General features: G+C 45.0%; 1 protein-coding gene across 4 annotated transcripts in view; it reads left to right on the top strand.

Annotated features, from left to right (window-relative positions):
- Window positions 1-16,931, top strand: part of LDB1 (LIM domain binding 1) — an 86,496-nt gene that overhangs the window by 32,876 nt on the left and 36,689 nt on the right. The window contains exon 1 of one of the 4 annotated variants that reach the window (XM_084846575.1): window positions 1,740-2,410. The exons of 2 other annotated variants lie outside the window; for them this stretch is intronic. The gene's annotated coding sequence lies outside the window, so the exon portion shown is untranslated. Of the gene's footprint in view, window positions 1-1,739; window positions 2,411-16,931 lie in introns of those variants that run through there. One more of the 4 variants, XM_084846576.1, reaches the window with a different exon arrangement.

Genomic DNA, 16,931 nt, shown 5'->3' with positions numbered 1-16,931 from the left:
AGTTCTCATCGAAAAAGAGCATACACTGTCAGCCCCATCCATTAGTTCGTAGTTGGTGGAGCAGTTGCATGTCCCTTATTTGAGAATATTTCAGTTTTACACAACACACAATGACAATAGAACATTCTGAAGTGTCCCTCATTTCAGGATAGTCCTACATTTCTCTGCTCTCTCACTGCAGATCTCCATTTGCAATAACATTTTTAGGCTCTGAAAGGTATCTTGTCTGTTGGGAATGAACTTGCAATTTTCCTGTGTCTCAGGACAGCTCTATCAGTGTGTGGAGAAGGACAGAGCAGCCTTAGACCACTCTTCTCCAACCTGGTGTCCTCCAGATGTGTTGGACTATAACTCCCAGCAGCTAGGAGGCTGGGGAAGGCTGCCTTAGATCAACTGTATGTATTAAGTAAATTTCTAGAAAGAGAGGGTGTGAAGAAGATTCAAGCATGCCTGCAGGTCACACTCCTGCACTAAAAACTTTCCATCTAACCCTAGCTGTGTCCAAGACATTTGTGGTTATTCAGCAGGGAAGGAAAGACAGTCAGCATATGCTCAAAGGCACTCTTATTTATTATTACAAGGAATATTCTGGGGCAGAGCCCCAGGCTAGGGTTGCATAATTTTTCCAGACAGTGTTTTCTGTGCTATTGACAATTGCATTACATGCAAAGATTCAAAAGCAGCAGCGTTTGCTATCCCAGCAGCAATATACTCCACACTGCCCCAACTGAATTTCTGCTTGTCATAAAACTGTTAGAGCCTCTATGGAGGTGGGTGGAAATTGGCAGCCTCAGCCCTAGCTCTGAGAGCAGGTTCCTTGGTGAGCCATAGCACAAATTCAGTTCTATTGTTCAGAACGTGACACAAATTCCACCCTGCTACAAAGGAAGGCATAACTAATTGTTCTTGTCTTGTCATTTAGAAAATATCCCACCTCACAAAAAGCCACCACATCCTAGGGTTGTAGTCATGGTTTTCAACTGGATGATCCTAGTATGCCTCAACACCTTGATGCCCACCTACACTAGGATCTAAAAAATATTTCCCATTGTAGAAATGTAGGCTTTCGTTGTAGCCTAAACCAAATCCTACCGAGAAGCAGGAGCTGGTCTGGTAAAATACCAATTTGCTACAATTTTCTTCCCCCAGACATAACTACATGTTTTGTTAATGCTTATTTTCCGTTCTTGTTATTAGTGGGTAACAAAATACCAATTCCATCTGGATTCTGTGCATGTTTACTTGGAAGTAACCCCTGTTCAGTTCAGTGGGATTTGCTTGCTAGGACATGTTCTTCTGCCACCTTCCTTGCAAAGAATTTCATCGCAGAAATGCACACTTCAAACTATTTCAACGCACCCACCCCCAACCCCTTAATTGAATGAAAACAGTTTGGGCTCTAGTGTGCAGACGGGTGGAATGAAGTAAGCTTCCTAGTGCAGCAAAGTTTTGTTCTGTTTGAGGTATTTTCAGGTCCTGGAATAGGGTGCACTCTGGAACTCTCCATCCCGCTCGAACCGGGGAATTGGCTTGTACTGGAACAGCCCAAGAGTTTCTTCCAGGGTAGAAGTGGGACCTGGTACTTCCTTGCGAGGTCTTTCTTCCCTCACGGGCAGGCCTGCCTGCCTGCCTGCTTAGGACGGGAGAATCCCCACTCCCCCGAATCCCCCCGCCCCGTCGCTGTCCCCGCCCCACCTCTAAGCAATGGCATCATCTCCCAGCACAGCCTTCTCTCCTCTGGTCTTTCTGGCTGCGTTGCATCCCTTCCCTCCCTGGGATTTACCTCTTTCTGTCTGGGTCTGTCTCTCCCTTTTGTTTTTCTCAGCCTAGCGTGGCTGATCCCTCCCTCTTTCATGCGATCAGAGCAGCCCCTGGAGCGGGTGGGGGGGGGGAAGAGGGGGGGAGGGACGGAGGGAGAGAAGTGGGAGGGGGGAAGCAGGGCCTCCTCCTCCTCCTCTTCGGATAGCTTCTGGGCCTCTTTCTGAAAGGCGGAGGGAGGTGTGTGTGTGTGTGTGTGTGTGCGTGCGTGTACGCCAGAGCGAGCGAGCGTGTGTGCAATAGCAGAGCCTCCTCCATACCCCAACAGAGGGCCTGAGACAGCAGCAGGAGCAGCCATTGTTCAGGGGAAACCTGGCAAACAAAGGACGAGCTTCCTCCTTTTCAGTGAAGCCTTCCTATTTCCTCCGGCTGCCATTCGCTCTGCTAGGCCTCTCGGCAACCCCCTTGCGCCGCTCCTGCCTCGTCCAATTGCAACCCGGCTCCTGCCGTCTATTATTTTCATTTTGAACTTTTTCTCCCCATGGCTGGCTTGGAGTAAGGCACCCGCCGGCAGGGATGTTCTAAGTTCCTGTCCTGAATTCCCCCCCCTTCCCTCCCCCTACAACAGCGACACTCCAGCAGTTCTCCCCAGGTAAGCCTCTCTGGGTCCCTTCTTACACTCAGACCAAGTTTGGTGAGATCCGGGAGTCCCAGGTTGTTAGGAAAGGCTGGTGGTGGTGGTGCTTGTGGTGGTAGTGGTGAAGGAGACGCTGTGGCAGTTTTCAATGGCTTCTTGCCGGCCATGGGGCTCTTGGATGCAGCGGTGATGGGCTTTAGAGATCAGAGCAAGGCTACAATCCCAGATCCGTGTGAGAATTTGGAAGGACCTCTGCAGGACAGAAAGGCAACACAGACGCCAACGGGTGCAGGAGGATTTCATGTTATCTGGCTTGGATGCTGGTGGGAGGTGGGGGAATCTCCTGGCAGGGAACTTGCTGTTTCTTGCCTGTTTCTGGATCCCACCCCCGCACCCCCAGAGTCCACAGGCAAGGATGCTGAGTGCTACTGTGCTTGGAAGGCAGTTGCAAGTTGGTCTTTAAGGATCTGTGTGTGTGGGGGGGGGAGACGAAGGAGGTACAAGGAAATGAAGGAGGTACAAGGGAGATTCGTGGTGGTGGTGTGGAGGCTTCCTAGGTCTGTGTGCTCTGTTTTGGAGCAGCAGCAGGCCAAAGGTAGAAAGATCAGAAAGTTTCCACAGAGGTGTATGCTTGGCAGTGGCTGAGTGAAGTAGCCAACCTGCAGGCAGCAGGTGAGGCCAAAATTGTCCACTAGTGAAGCTGGCAACTTCCTCAAGTCCCTGCTGTCTTCCAAACAGGAATGGCATGGCAGAACCTTGGCATGTCAGAAAGAAATGGTGGGGATGGTTTCGGGGGTAGGACCCTGGAGATGTGCAGCACTAGGGGTCGCAGCACACGTGCTGGGGGTGCTTTATTTTTCTGGACATTATTCCTCTCTGTGCTGTCAGTCTATCTTTGCAGCAGTCTCCACAGGTCTCAGACCTTTCACCTGCCCCTCACCCCTGTTTCTTTCTGTAAATCAGAATAGCTTCCCTAAGCACGACTGAGAGCTTTTCCCCCTGGAAACCCAGCTGCAAGTTTTTCCAGTTTCCAGGCTGCGCCATAAGACTAGAAGAACTGGACTGGGGAGTAGTGGTGGAGGAGTACAGTGTATCTTCAGTAGGTGTTTGTTGGAGTTGTAGCCTGACAAAACGGAGGGTCTCTCTTAACCAAGCCTTCTGCTTTACTGGGCTTCCTCCTGTCTTCAGCATTTCTAAGTTTGAAACAAACTGGCCCCAAGTCTTTGGGCTTGTGATAGTATGGCACCTCCTGGGAAAATTGTGGTGGAAATTTTCAACTCCCCTACCACATTCTAGAATTCTGTACAGTATCCTTGAACCTGAGCATGCTTTGCAGCACTCCAGAATGCAAGGGGGTTGAAATCTGCATTTGGAATTTGACTCTTCAAGTTGAAGACATCTCCTTGTGTCATCATGTATTTATTTACTGTAATCCTCCCATAGTGGAGAGCACATTTGCTTTAGGATCATTAGAAACTGGCTAATTCTAGACACTGCAGGTTGATTTAGACCAGGATACAGCATATTGATCTAATGAGAGAAGATGCTCCCTTGAAACTAGGTTTAAACAAAGATATAAGTCGAGTTGCATGGGGAAGGTGGGATTACCCTAAATGGTCTTGGGTTTGGTAATATAGTTCCATATTGCTGGCCACTGTCTTAGTGTGAGCTGGGGCTACATTCTGAAATAACAGTGCATCCAGTTCTTCATAGAACTGAGGCCCTGCATACTAAGCACCAACACTCTTATTTGGTGTGCTTTGGCATGACTACAGAACTTGAATTTCCAGTCTAGTACCTCCCCTTATTTCTTGCAAGTCCTCAGAACAGTCCTTCGTCAAACCAGCAGTCAGGGGAGAGGATTGTTAAAGACTAGACTGAAGGCCTGGCAGACTACACTGAGGTCCCTGCATACGTTTTTAAGCTTGGTTAATATTTGGGCGTTTTGTGGCTAAAATAACTTTCAGCCCGGCAGGGGGATTTTATAGTAAACCATCAGAAACTTCAGACCTCTGTTCTGTGTGCACAGAGTCGGCACTCACTGTAGAAAATTGGGGAATAGAGATGGCATGAGATGCAGCTTGCCTAGAAGATTTGGTGAATAGCTGCTGCAATCAAGAGCTACTCAAGGGGCACCATCTGTCTTCCAAGGTCTAAGTTTTCCCATCTGGGTTGTTATACTGAGCATGGGATGCGTGATGCAGTGCTGGAAAGCAACAATATCTCTCAGTGACAGACTGGCAACTTGCTATGTAGTGCTGTGTCATCACTGGGCCCAGCAGGGAGTACTAAGGGGTCAGTAAGAGTCATTTTAGGAGACTGAGCAAAGCAGGTAGGGCTACAGTCAGTTCAGTCAACTTGTTAAATTTCATTAGTCCCTTGATATGACAAAGTTCTTTCTTGCTGCTTTTGTGCAATATTGCAGGCTAATTGCTTGGGTTTATCTGGAGGGTATGCTTACAAAATGTTTACCATACGTTTTCAGAAGAGATGTCTCGTACTCTTGTGTGTCCCCTTTCCTGGATGCTGCCACGAAAGAGTTAAAGAGGTGTCCCTACAACTGATAATTCTAGCCCTATGGTTCCTGAGACATTTGGAATGCTTGCGGTTATTTACTTGAGTTGAATGTCTTGCTTTGGATTCCATAGGTCACTTTTAATCCTTGGCAAGAGAATAGTGCAGGATCATAAGGTATCCTGAAGATGTAATATGTAAATATGACACAATGGTACTATCAAGCTTTAGGCTTGCGCCTTGTGCTTTGAAAGGATTGTGAGAGAACACCTTTCTTCCCAGTATCCATAGAGCCACATACATATTTTCCATTTCACCCTATCAAATGTTCCTAAATTGAGCAGATACTATGCTTGTGACCAAATACTCTTGTATGTATTGCTGTATTTTTTGTTTTAATGTTATGCAATGGTTCAGTTTGGGAGGATATTTCCAACTTTCCAAATCCAAGCGGTTGAGGCCCTCCCTGCCACTTACAAGCTAGATCCATCAAGTTTATGTCTTATGGACTCTAGTCAATTGCACCTTGCTCTGAAGCCTCCTATGATACAAACAGATCCAGTGAGTAAGCTACCTATCCTTACTGTTCTGTCTGTTTGCTTTGAAAAGTGGAGGATGCTCTAGCTGTAGACCCATGGTACAATCCTATAAAATGTGTACATGTGTAAACATCCATATTTACGCAGAAGCAACTCCTGCTGTTTTCAGTGGGACTTAGTCCCTACCTAGTAAGTATGCTTAGGATTGCTGCCTCAGTTTTCCAGTAGGAATGTTTCTGGGAAGCTTCTTTACACTGCAACAGGTGGTGGGAATACCTTAGATTAGGAACTGTTGTTTAGAAGAGGTTATGTTGAGGTTTTGCCAGCTAAACATCACAGCCTGGATTAGCACAGGGACTTATCCACTGAAATATCCTCCCCAATGGGACTTAGTGTTTGCTGCTCCAGAGGCAGGTACAAAAATGAAATAATTGGTATTTAGGTGCAAGGTGTCGGTTCCCGAAAGAAGTGTCTTCTTTGCTCTGTCATGCCATCTTTTGCAGATGCTCAAAACAGATTCAGATGCATTCTGTAGCATTTGGAAACTGATCTAATGGAAATGTGGCTTTTCATTGTGCTTCTTTATTTAGATTTAGAATTCCAAAGCAGAGAGTCCTAGCCCAGACTCTGCAGGCCCTTGGCATTAGATTTAAAGCCTGCCACACACTCTTTAAAGCACTGTGCTAGTGCCAACCCATAGGGGCTAATGGGTACACAGTGCTTTGCTGATCAAGCTGACAAGTATCATTTAAAAAGCACACAACTCACACTTCATTCCCTCTACGTCCTTGCCAAGGCCTTCCAGCTGTATAGAAGTATATGCTGCATTTGCTTTATTAAATCCCCTCTTTTCTTTCCCAGGATGACACTTGGAGTCAGGATATGTAAGGGTTAATTCATTTTGAAGTTAACATAGCTTTGCAGGTTACAGAGAAATGGCAATAATGGACGTGCTGTTGACTTGCTTTCGGAGTGCAAATAATGGGTGTGCAGTGTCCAGAGGGAAAGCTGCTCAACTACTCCATGGTAAGATGTGTGAGCTCCAAATGATAGTATAGCCCATCTCATGTATCTCACCATCTTGGTAGTGGGGGTGATGGTTCTGTACTCAAGACTTCATATCAGAAACATAAACCACTGGCACATCTGTGTGCTGTACCATCCAAAGATTCTCTAATTTTGTCTGTATGGATTTTGAAATGATGAATAGGGTTGCTCCCACTAAACCAGAAATTTTAGAGTCGCTAGACCTTGGGATTCCAGTCACTATAGCTCCTGGCCTTAAGTGCTGGTAGGAGTGTACTGCCTTAAGTTGCAGTCCTATGAGCCCTTACCTGGGAGGTAGTCCTACTAAGCCTAGTGGGGCTACTCTAGTGGAGAAGATAATCCGCAAGACAATTCCCACCAACACCTCCATGAGAATCTTGCCTTTTTCTCATGATGCAGCACTGTTGTATAGGCTATGATGCATCAATATGGATGCATAACCTCATGGAAATGAGGAAATATGGATGCATAAACCTCATTAATCATATAGGCTTAGCACTGAGATCATCGATAGTAGGACCAAATCTAAAGTCATGCAAATTACTTTGGAGGTGAGTTTCTCCAGTTTCTTAAAACTTCAAAATATCACCTTGTGAGAAGTGGAGAAGTTCTTGGTTTTATGGTGCCCCGTTGTACTTTCTTTAATACTTCCTAAAGTGTTGTAGAACTCTTTAGTGGAATGTGTAATGTGGTGGTTTATATTCTCAGAATGTCCAGAAACTGCTTACAGGAACTAGGAGGCAGACATTTTATAATTTTGGATACAGTGTTGGGATACTAAATTTCAGTCTTTCAGACCTGTAGCAGGCCAGAGTTGCATGTCCAGTTGCATCTTCTCCAGGGGGAGAATGCTGAAGGAACTCTGCAATAGATTAATACTTTGGTCTGGATCATTTTGCATTTGATATTGCATTCTGCTTTCCATCTGCTCCTTTTGAAATTGCCTAAAGGAAATAATACTATGCTCCAGAGTCCTTGTGACATGAGATCTGTTACTTGTGTTAATCAAGAGGTTAGTCATTTGCCTGTCTCCATAGAGGAATAGTTACAGAGCTGTGACTAGAACCTAGGAATCCTGGGTCCTTTATCTCCCAAGGATTTATTTGAGTTAAAGGAGTCTGGGAGAGGATCTCCTAAACTCTATACTGCTAAATTTGCATTCTTCTCACTGAGCTGAAGATACAATGCAGGGATGCTGAGTTCCAGCCACCTTGTTGATTTAGCTGTTCCCCTACATTTATTATTAATACCTAGATTGTGATAAGCTCTCCTTTGAAGGCAGTCCCTTTCATATATTGCAATCCATGTAGGTCTGTACTAAATATTTGTCTGCCCTAAATATTTGTCACCAGCCATCCTGCCTTCCAATGAAGCTGCTGCTTTTTATGAAGCCAACCTATATACCTGGACACGTGTCCTTCTCTACACCCTCTTTGCAAGATGCTAGAGCACAAAACCAAGGAAGAATCTTGTGGCACATTGTTGTTGTTCAGTCGTGTCCGACTCTTCGTGACCCCATGGACCATAGCACGCCAGGCCTTCCTGTCCTGCGCTCTCTCCCGGAGCGTGCTCAAGTTCATATTCATTGCATCCGTGATGCTATCTAGCCATCTCATCCTCTGCCGTCCCCTTCTCCTTTTGCCTTCAGTCTTTCCCAGCATCAGGGTCTTTTCCAGGGAGTTTTCTCTTCGCATTAGGTGGCCAAAATATTGGAGCTTCAGCTTCAGTATCTGTCCTTCCAATGAGCACTCAGGGTTGATTTCCTTGAGGATGGACTGATTTGACCTCCTTGCAGTCCAGGGGACTCGTAAGAGTCTTCTCCAGCACCACAGTTCGAAAGCATCAATTCTTCGGCGCTCAGCCTTCCTTAGAGTCCAGCTCTCACAGCCATACATTACTACTGGGAAAACCATAGCTTTGATTAGACGGACCTTTGTCGGATGTCTCTGCTTCTTACTATGCTGTCTAGGTTGGCCATAGCTTTCCTCCCAAGGAGCAAGCGTCTTTTAATTTCATGGCTACAGTCACCGTCTGCGGTGATCTTGGAGCCCAAGAAAATAAAATCTGTCACTGCTTCCATTTCTTCCCCTTCTATATGCCAGGAAGTGATGGGGCCAGATGCCATGATCTTAGTTTTTTTAATGTTGAGTTTCAAACCAGCTTTTGCACTCTCCTCTTTCACCCTCAACAAGAGGCTCTTGAGATCCTCTTCGCTTTCTGCCATTAGGGTGGTATCGTCTGCATATCGGAGGTTGTTGATAATTCTCCCAGCAATCTTAATTCCGACCTCTGATTCATCCAACCCGGCATTTCTCATGATATACTCTGCATATAAGTTAAATAAGCAGGGTGACAATATGCAGCCTTGTCGTACTCCTTTCCCAATTTTGAACCAATCGGTTGTTCCATGTCTGGTTCTTACTGTTGCTTCTTGACCCTCGTACAGGTTTCTCAGGAGACAGGTAAGGTGGTCTGGTACTCCCATCACTTTAAGAATTTGCCAGAGTTTGTTGTGATCCACACAATCAAAGGCTTTAGCGTAGTCAATGAAGCAGAAATAGACGTTTTTCTGGAATTCTCTTGGCTTTCTCCATGATGCAGCGAATGTTGGCGATTTGATCTCTAGTTCCTCTGCCTCTTCAAAACCCAGCTTGTACTTCCGGTAGTTCTCGGTTCGCATACTGCTGAAGCCTAGCTTGTAGGATTTTGAGCATCACCTTGCTGGCATGTGAAATGAGCGCAATTGTGCGGTAGTTTGAACACTCTTTGGCGTTGCCCTTCTTTGGAATTGGAATGTAAACTGACCTTTTCCAGTCTTGTGGCCACTGTTGAGTGTTCCAGATTTGTTGACATATTGAATGCAGCACTTTAACAGCATCATCTTTTAGGATTTTAAATAGTTCGGCTGGAATACTGTCATCTCCGCTAGCTTTGTTGTTACTAATGCTTCCTAAGGCCCACTTGACTTCACTCTCTAGGATGTCCGGCTCAAGTTCAGTGACCGCACTATCATGGCTATCAGGGACATTCAGATCTTTCCTGTATAGTTCTTCTGTGTATTCTTGCCACCTCTTCTTAATCTCATCTGCTTCTGTTAGGTCCTTGCCTTCTTTGTCCTTTATCATGCCCGTCTTTGCACAAAACGTTCCCTTGAGATCTCCAATTTTCTTGAAGAGATCTCTAGTCTTTCCCATTCTGTTGTTTTCCTCGATTTCTTTGCATTGTTCATTTAAGAAGGCCTTCTTGTCTCTCCTTGCTATTCTCTGGAACTCTGCGTTCAGTTGGGTATATCTTCCCCTTTCTCCCTTGCTTTTCGCTTCCCTTCTTTCCTCACCTACTTGTAAAGCCTCATCAGACAGCCACTTTGCTTTCTTGCATTTCTTTTTCTTTGGGATGGATTTCGTTGCTGCCTCCTGAACAATGTTACGGACCTCCGTCCATAGTTCCTCAGGCACTCTGTCTATCAGGTCTAATCCCTGAAATCTATTCCTCACCTCCACTGTATATTCACCAGGGATATGATTTAGGTCATACCTGAACGGTTTAGTGGTTTTCCCGACGTTCTTCAATTTAAGACGAAATTTTGCAAGAAGGAGCTCATGATCTGAGCCACAGTTAGCTCCAGGTCTTGTTTTTACTGACTGTATGGAGCTTCTCCATCTTTGGCTGCAAAGGACATAATCAATCTGATTTCGATATTGACCATCTGGTGACGTCCATGTGTAGAGTCGCCTCTTATGCTGTTGGAAAAGAGTGTTTGCTATGATCAGCATGTTCTCTTGGCAAAACTCTATTAGCTTTTGTCCTGCTTCATTTTGTACACCAAGGCCATGCCTGCCTGTTATCCCGGTGATTTCTTGATTTCCTACTTTAGCATTCCAATCCCCTATGATGAAGAGTTCATCTTTTTTTGGTGTTAGTTCTAGAAGGTGTTGTAGGTCTTCATAGAACCGATCAACCTCAGCTTCTTCGGCCTCAGTGGTTGGGGCATAGACTTGAATTACTGTGATGCTGAATGGTTTGCCTTGGATTCGTACTGAGATCATTCTATCATTTTTAAGATTGTACCCCAGTACTGCTTTTCCCACCCTTTTGTTGACTATGAGTGCTACTCCATTTCTTCTAAGGGATTCTTGCCCACAATAGTAGATATGATGGACACCTGAATTAAATTCGCCCATGCCTGTCCATTTTAGTTCGCTGATTCCCAAGATGTCGATGTTCAATCTTGCCATCTCATGTTTGACCACCTCCAGCTTACCTTGATTCATTGATCTGACATTCCAGGTTCCTAAACAATATTGTTCTTTACAGCATCGGATTTTCTTTTCACCACCAGACACATCCACGGCTGAGTGTCCTTTCGGGTTTGGCCCAGCCGCTTCACTCTTTCTGGCGCTACTTGGAAATACCCTCTGCTCTTCCCCAGTAGCATATTGGACACCTTCCGACCTGAGGGGCTCATCTTCCGGCGTCATATCTTTTAGCCTTGTGATACGTTCCATGAGGTTTTCTTGGCAAGAATACTGGAGTGGGTTGCCATTTCCTTCTCCAGTGGACCACATTTTGTCAGAACTCTCTGCCATGACCTGTCTGTCTTGGGTGGCCCTGCACAGCATAGCTTATGGCTTCACTGAGTTACGCAAGCCCCTTCGCCACAACAAGGCAGTGATCCATGAAGGGGTGTGGCACATTAAAGACTGATAAATTTATTGCAGCCTAAGCCAGTTGTCCCCAACTTGGTACCCTCCAGTTGGTTTGAATTTCAACTGCTGTCAGCCCCAGAACCAGCATAGCCAATGTTTAGGAATGCTGGAAGTCGTTTAAAACATCTTGAGGTCACCAGGTTGGGGAAAGCTGGCATAAGCTTTTGTGGACTAGAGTCCACTTCATCAGATGCATGAAATGTTATCCTGAGTTGGCAGCTTTATATACACATGGTTGTAGGAAGGGCAGGAATTCTTAGAAGGGATGTCAGAGGGAAACGAAATACGAAAAGTATGGGCTGTGACAATTACATTAAACCTTAGATGTATGTAAAATACTTATAGTGACCTTGCACAAAGCAGTGTTTAACAAAAACCTCTTACATCTGATGACGTGGACTGTAGCTTATGCCATAATAACATTATTAGGTACCACAAGACTCTTTGTTGTTTTTGTTGCAACAGACTAGCATGGCTACCCATCTTGAAATTGCTTGAATGCAGTGAATACACAACTGCTGAGGGACTCTTTAGGATGTCAAGTTTAACTGGGACAAATTGGGAAGGAAGTCCAACTGTGTCACCTGTTCTGGTAGTCACTTGCCCTAGGTTCTAATCTGGATATGTAGCTTGAGATAACTACAGCCTTTGGCAAGCACTGTGTCTTTCTGTGTTGCATGCTGAGACCTGTAGTCTGCAACTGCACCCCCCTTTGTTAGAAAGAAGGAGAGAGAAGCCAGGCTTGGCCTTTCTGTTCAGTAGTAGAAAGAAGAGGATCTTAAAATGTTTCTGATATCATCTGCTTCTGCTTTCCCAGCAGTTTATGAAGGGTCTTGTATATTCATGCATGTGTGCATGAATGTTCATACAGCCCCACGTTTTCTTTACTCAGAACCTGTCAGAATCTGTGTGGATGTGAGAAAAGGGGGTGCAGTTCTCCAAGTCCTCCTTCAAGCTTTTCTTCTCTTGGATCTTCTGTAATCCTGTGTCTGTGACTTGTTCACAGCTTCTAGGTCTCCTTCTGCCCTGTAATAGACGTAGCTGGTAGGAGTCTCCCTGGTGTTTAGAGATGGTTGCACTTTCAGGGGTGAAACTAAGAGATAGGGTGCAGGAAAGAGAGCGCACATTAATAAGGGAACCCAAAAAAGGTTCTAATTTTACTTATCTCAGAATGAAAGTTCTGCAGAAACTGATTCAGCATTATAGGGGTGATGGGAAATCCATCTCTGTCCCGACTAGGGATGTACAGACTGTGTAAAATCCGGTCTGTCTGTATTTCATGGATTGTCAGGGGCCTTTTATTCCATTGTCTTCTCACAGATGGATACACATTTTTTTCATCATACAGAAAAATAGTCAAATAATTACATAAGAGGTTTCATAACAGTTTACATAATTTACCGTAGTACGCAACATTTAGCATATTGACACCCATTCCATTCAACTTTTGCTCAGCAGAAACTTGCAAATTTTCCTACAAATAAGTATGCGTAAATTTCGAAAAATCCAAAAGTCCACAGACTCTCTGCGGCCTGAGGGGGTCATTCCACAGTGGATTCTGCAGGTCGGATTCTTCAAAATCCGAGCTCATTTTAGTCCATCTTGAATTTCTCCAGTATCCCTAGTCCCCACTAATGAAATTCTGCAAACCCCATATTCTAAGGCCTAAACTACATGGTACATTAGATGTATAGCATGAAGCTGATCCTAACTTTTGTTTCACTTACATGTAAGTGCATGGGCTCCCGATCCACATCTGTGTATGGTAAACCTTCCCACTCAGCCGCTTCCTCTGCTAAATTCACACACATACGCGCCCGCCCGCGCGCGCACACACACACACAGGACGGAGGCTAAAGAAAGGGAAATAACCTCCATTGGTGTTAATTGAGTTCCCCCCCTTTCTTTAACCCGTGTGTGTGTGTGTGTGTGTGTGTGAGAGAGAGAGAGAGAGAGAGAGAGAATTTAGGAGGGGAGAGCAGCTGGGTGGGAAGCTTTACTCCCCTTCCCCATACACACAACTGTACATAGTGGTCTGGATCCAGGTTGAGACTCTGCATGCTTACACTAAGGTTAAAAACACTGGAAAAGTTTGGCTCAGCCTCATGTTACACATTTAATGTAGTGTGTATTAGCCTTAAGGCTAATATTTTTGGAGTGCCACTAGAGTACCCAGTGCTGTACCATAAGGGGATCCTATCCCACCATCCCCTTCCTCAAGTTGCAGCTCTCCTGAGGCCCTAAATATGGGCATGGGTAATGGAGGGATACAGCAGATTGGGTATGTGTTGTATGGAAGTGAGGTCGAGGTAGATAGGTAGGGGGTTCAGTTTTGTGTGTTCACAGAGAGTGCTTGGCTGGTCTACAGAGAAAGGAGGGCTGGAGTAGGCTGGACTGCTCTGTATACAGGTAATTCAGGAGTGAGCCGTGTGTAATGGAACTATCAAGACTGTTAAGTGATAGGACATTTTGTTCCCCTAAGCATTTGTTTCTAGCATTATAAAATTAAAAGAATTGCCAAAGAATTGCCTTTGATTTATTGTTACAGTTATTCACCCTGATTTAGTGAAAAATACCTCCACTCTGTGAAGGGGTGTTAAGCCCCTTTGTAATACTCATTAATCAAACTAGGACATCATCCTCTTGATACAGCACTAGGAAATAACTAATACAAACTTGCACTTTTTGTATCTTTCATCATGAAGGATGTCACTGATTTAAACTCGTTAAGTTATCCCTCAGTACCTCTGCAGTCTCTCCAGTTCCTGCTATGTGTGTTCCAAGTCTTCTAAAGTTAGTATGTAATGCCTGCCCAGATATAAAGAAGGGATCAATACTGTTTCTGAAATGTGTTCAGCTTAGGGCTCTGGCAAACATCCGAGAGAAAGGAGCTGCTACTGCAAATGCCTCTCTACATGCTCTTGATGTTCAAAGTCATGCATAGATGGTAGTGGCAAAAGGATCCACGTGTCGATCTTGGAGGTTTGGATAGTGTATAAGGAGGCAGCCTTCATGATGTTTAGGTCCTAAGTTAATTAAAGCTTTGAAAGTCATGACCAGTCCTTTCCATTTTTTTCAGAAGACTGTACAAAGTTCTTGATCACCACCAGCACTATTACCACCACCCCTCCTGTACGAGCCAGAGTACTGCTAAGTCTGGTATATTTCTGTGTCTCGTGGATGCTAGCTTGTTTAATTAATACAGTTCTTATTCTAAGAAAAGCTGAATTAAAAATATCATAAGAATTGTGACTAATTAGACTTGAGAATTCATACAGTCCAGTATTCTATCTCTGATCAAGGGGCAGTTCTAAATGCTTCTAAGTGTGTTGTTGTTGTTGTTTATTCGGTCAGTCGCTTTTGACTCTTCGTGACTTCATGGACCGGCCTATGCCAAAGCTTCCTGTCGGCCGTTGCCACCCCCAGCTCCCCCAAGGTCAAGTCCGTCACCTCCAGAATATCGTCCATCCATCTTGCCCTTGGTCGGCCCCTCTTCCTTTTGCCTTCCACTTTCCCTAGCATCAGCATCTTCTCTAGGGTGTCCTGTCTTCTCATGATGTGGCCAGAGTACTTCAGTTTTGCCTTTAATATCCTTCCCTCAAGTGAGCAGTCTGGCTTTATTTCCTGGAGTACGGACTGGTTTGATCTTCTTGCAGTCCAAGGCACTCTCAGAATTTTCCTCCAGCACCACAGTTCAGAAGCATCTATCTTCCTTCGCTCAGCCTTCCTTATGCTTCGCTCAGCTCTCGCAGCCACTCGAATTGTGAATTCTTCTAGTTCCTGTTGATTAGTTCCAGCATAATGGTGTGGTTCAGTTTTAGTACAGAAAGCAGAGTTCAGGTCATGCACAATTTTTTAACCTGCATTTTTAACTCAGGACAGCAGCAGTTCGGGAAAGCTAGCTGGGGCTATAAAAGTAGGACAGGTTTGCAAGGGAGCTCAGTTCTCTGAGTGCAAGAAGGAGCCCCAGTGACAAAATATCAAGGTAAAAACAACTTAAGCACATGCATGAGTTAAGCATCTGTGTGAGATTAGCAATCCTTCCCTGCCTTCTGCTATTAAGTAACTTAATTTTATAGGTAAACCAACCCAATAATAATAAAACATGGCAATCAAGGTAGAAAGCCAACAGGAGTGTGGGGGCTATCCAGTCTATTGTACCGAGTGTCACATGTATGACTGCCTGTCAGACAGAAGTCGTGGGTGTGCGCTTGGTGCAAGGAGGCCCTGGCCCTCAAAAGAATGAGTTTGTTCCCTTGAGGCCAAACTTGCTGATTTGGAAAAGCTGGGAGAGACAGAAAGGTTTGTGGACCAGACCTTCAGAAACATGATAGCTACTCTCAGGTGACAGCTCCTTTGCTGTCATGGGAAATGAGGGTCTTGATATGGAAGGCATCACTCTGAGGAAGAGGGAAATAATCCCTCAGAAGGAAATAATTCCTCTTGGGATGAACAGATATCCTCTCTCACAGAGGATATGCCTCTGGGGGAATTGGAGTGCTTGGTTTTAAAGGAGAACATATATATATACTGCACTTACAAAACCTGGTGGAATGGAGAGAATCAGTGGGATACAGTTATATCTGGATGCAAACTCCATTGGAAGGACAAGGAAAGGGAGTCCTGGGGTACTCTGTTCCAGGTAAATTGGTGGCAAGCTTTATTAAAGATAAAATTATCAAAGATAAAATTATCCAGCATATAGAAGGAAATATCTTGCTGAAACAGATTCAGGACGTATAAAAGGACGTATACTTCTGTTAAGAGCATATAGCTAAACTGTGGAATTCACTGTGACAAGATGTAGTGATGGCCACCAACTTAGATGGCTCTGAAAGGGGATTAGACAAACTCATGGAGGATAAGGCTCTCAGTGGCTACTAGTACTGATGCCAATATGCTACCTCCAGTATCAAAGGCAGTATGCCTACGTACACCAGTTGCTGGGGAACACAACTGGGAGGGTACTATTGCATTCATGTCCTACTTGTGGGCTTCCCATTGCATCTGGTTGGCCACTGTGGGAACAGAATGCTGGACTATATAGGCCTTTGATCTGATCCAGCATTGGCTTTTCTTAGTTCCTATGACAGCAACTTTCCCTTTCCCTATTACTTCAGACTTTGCAAGGCTTTGGCTGGTTTCTTCCTTTAGCATCTTAATGCTAGTCAGTTTTCTGCATTCCCTGGTGCAATGTCTTCTGAGTGAATTGGCTCTGCTTCCACTATGGCCAAGCTACTGCAACAAGGTCATTCAGACTATCGTTGTTTGTGCTCTGGCCTTCTTTCTCGCTAAGGCCAAGCAGCCTTCATTGCTAAGCAGTCTCTTCACACTTCTGCTCAGCAAAGCATTCAGCAGGTGAGTCTCTAAGCCATTCTGTGTATCTCCAAATCTCTGCCACACCTTGCTGTCTCTCCTCAAATGAATTTATCCAATGTCACAACCCTCTCCCCTCCAGGCGAACCATTCCTTCACATTTATACTAAGTAACAGCAGATAACATAAGTCTGTTCTCAGGAGACGGCTGTAGTTTAGTAGTAGAGCCCAGTCTTTGCCTGCAGAAGGTCCCAGGTTCAATCCCCGGCTTCTCCAGATAGGGCTGGGAAAGACTCCCATCTGAAGACCTGGACAGCCACTGCCAATCAGTGTCAACAGTGTCAGTGGTGTGACTCAGTGTAAGGTAGCCTAGTATAAGCCATCATGTGACTCTCCCTGGGATCCTGTTCTGGA

This window comes from Heloderma suspectum, chromosome 3, assembly GCF_057233095.1.
Source record: "Heloderma suspectum isolate Gila_16-S chromosome 3, 16-S_ref, whole genome shotgun sequence".
Lineage (NCBI taxonomy): Eukaryota > Metazoa > Chordata > Lepidosauria > Squamata > Helodermatidae > Heloderma > Heloderma suspectum.
Note: the sequence above shows the minus strand (reverse complement) of the source record. Positions and strands in the feature narration are given on the sequence as shown.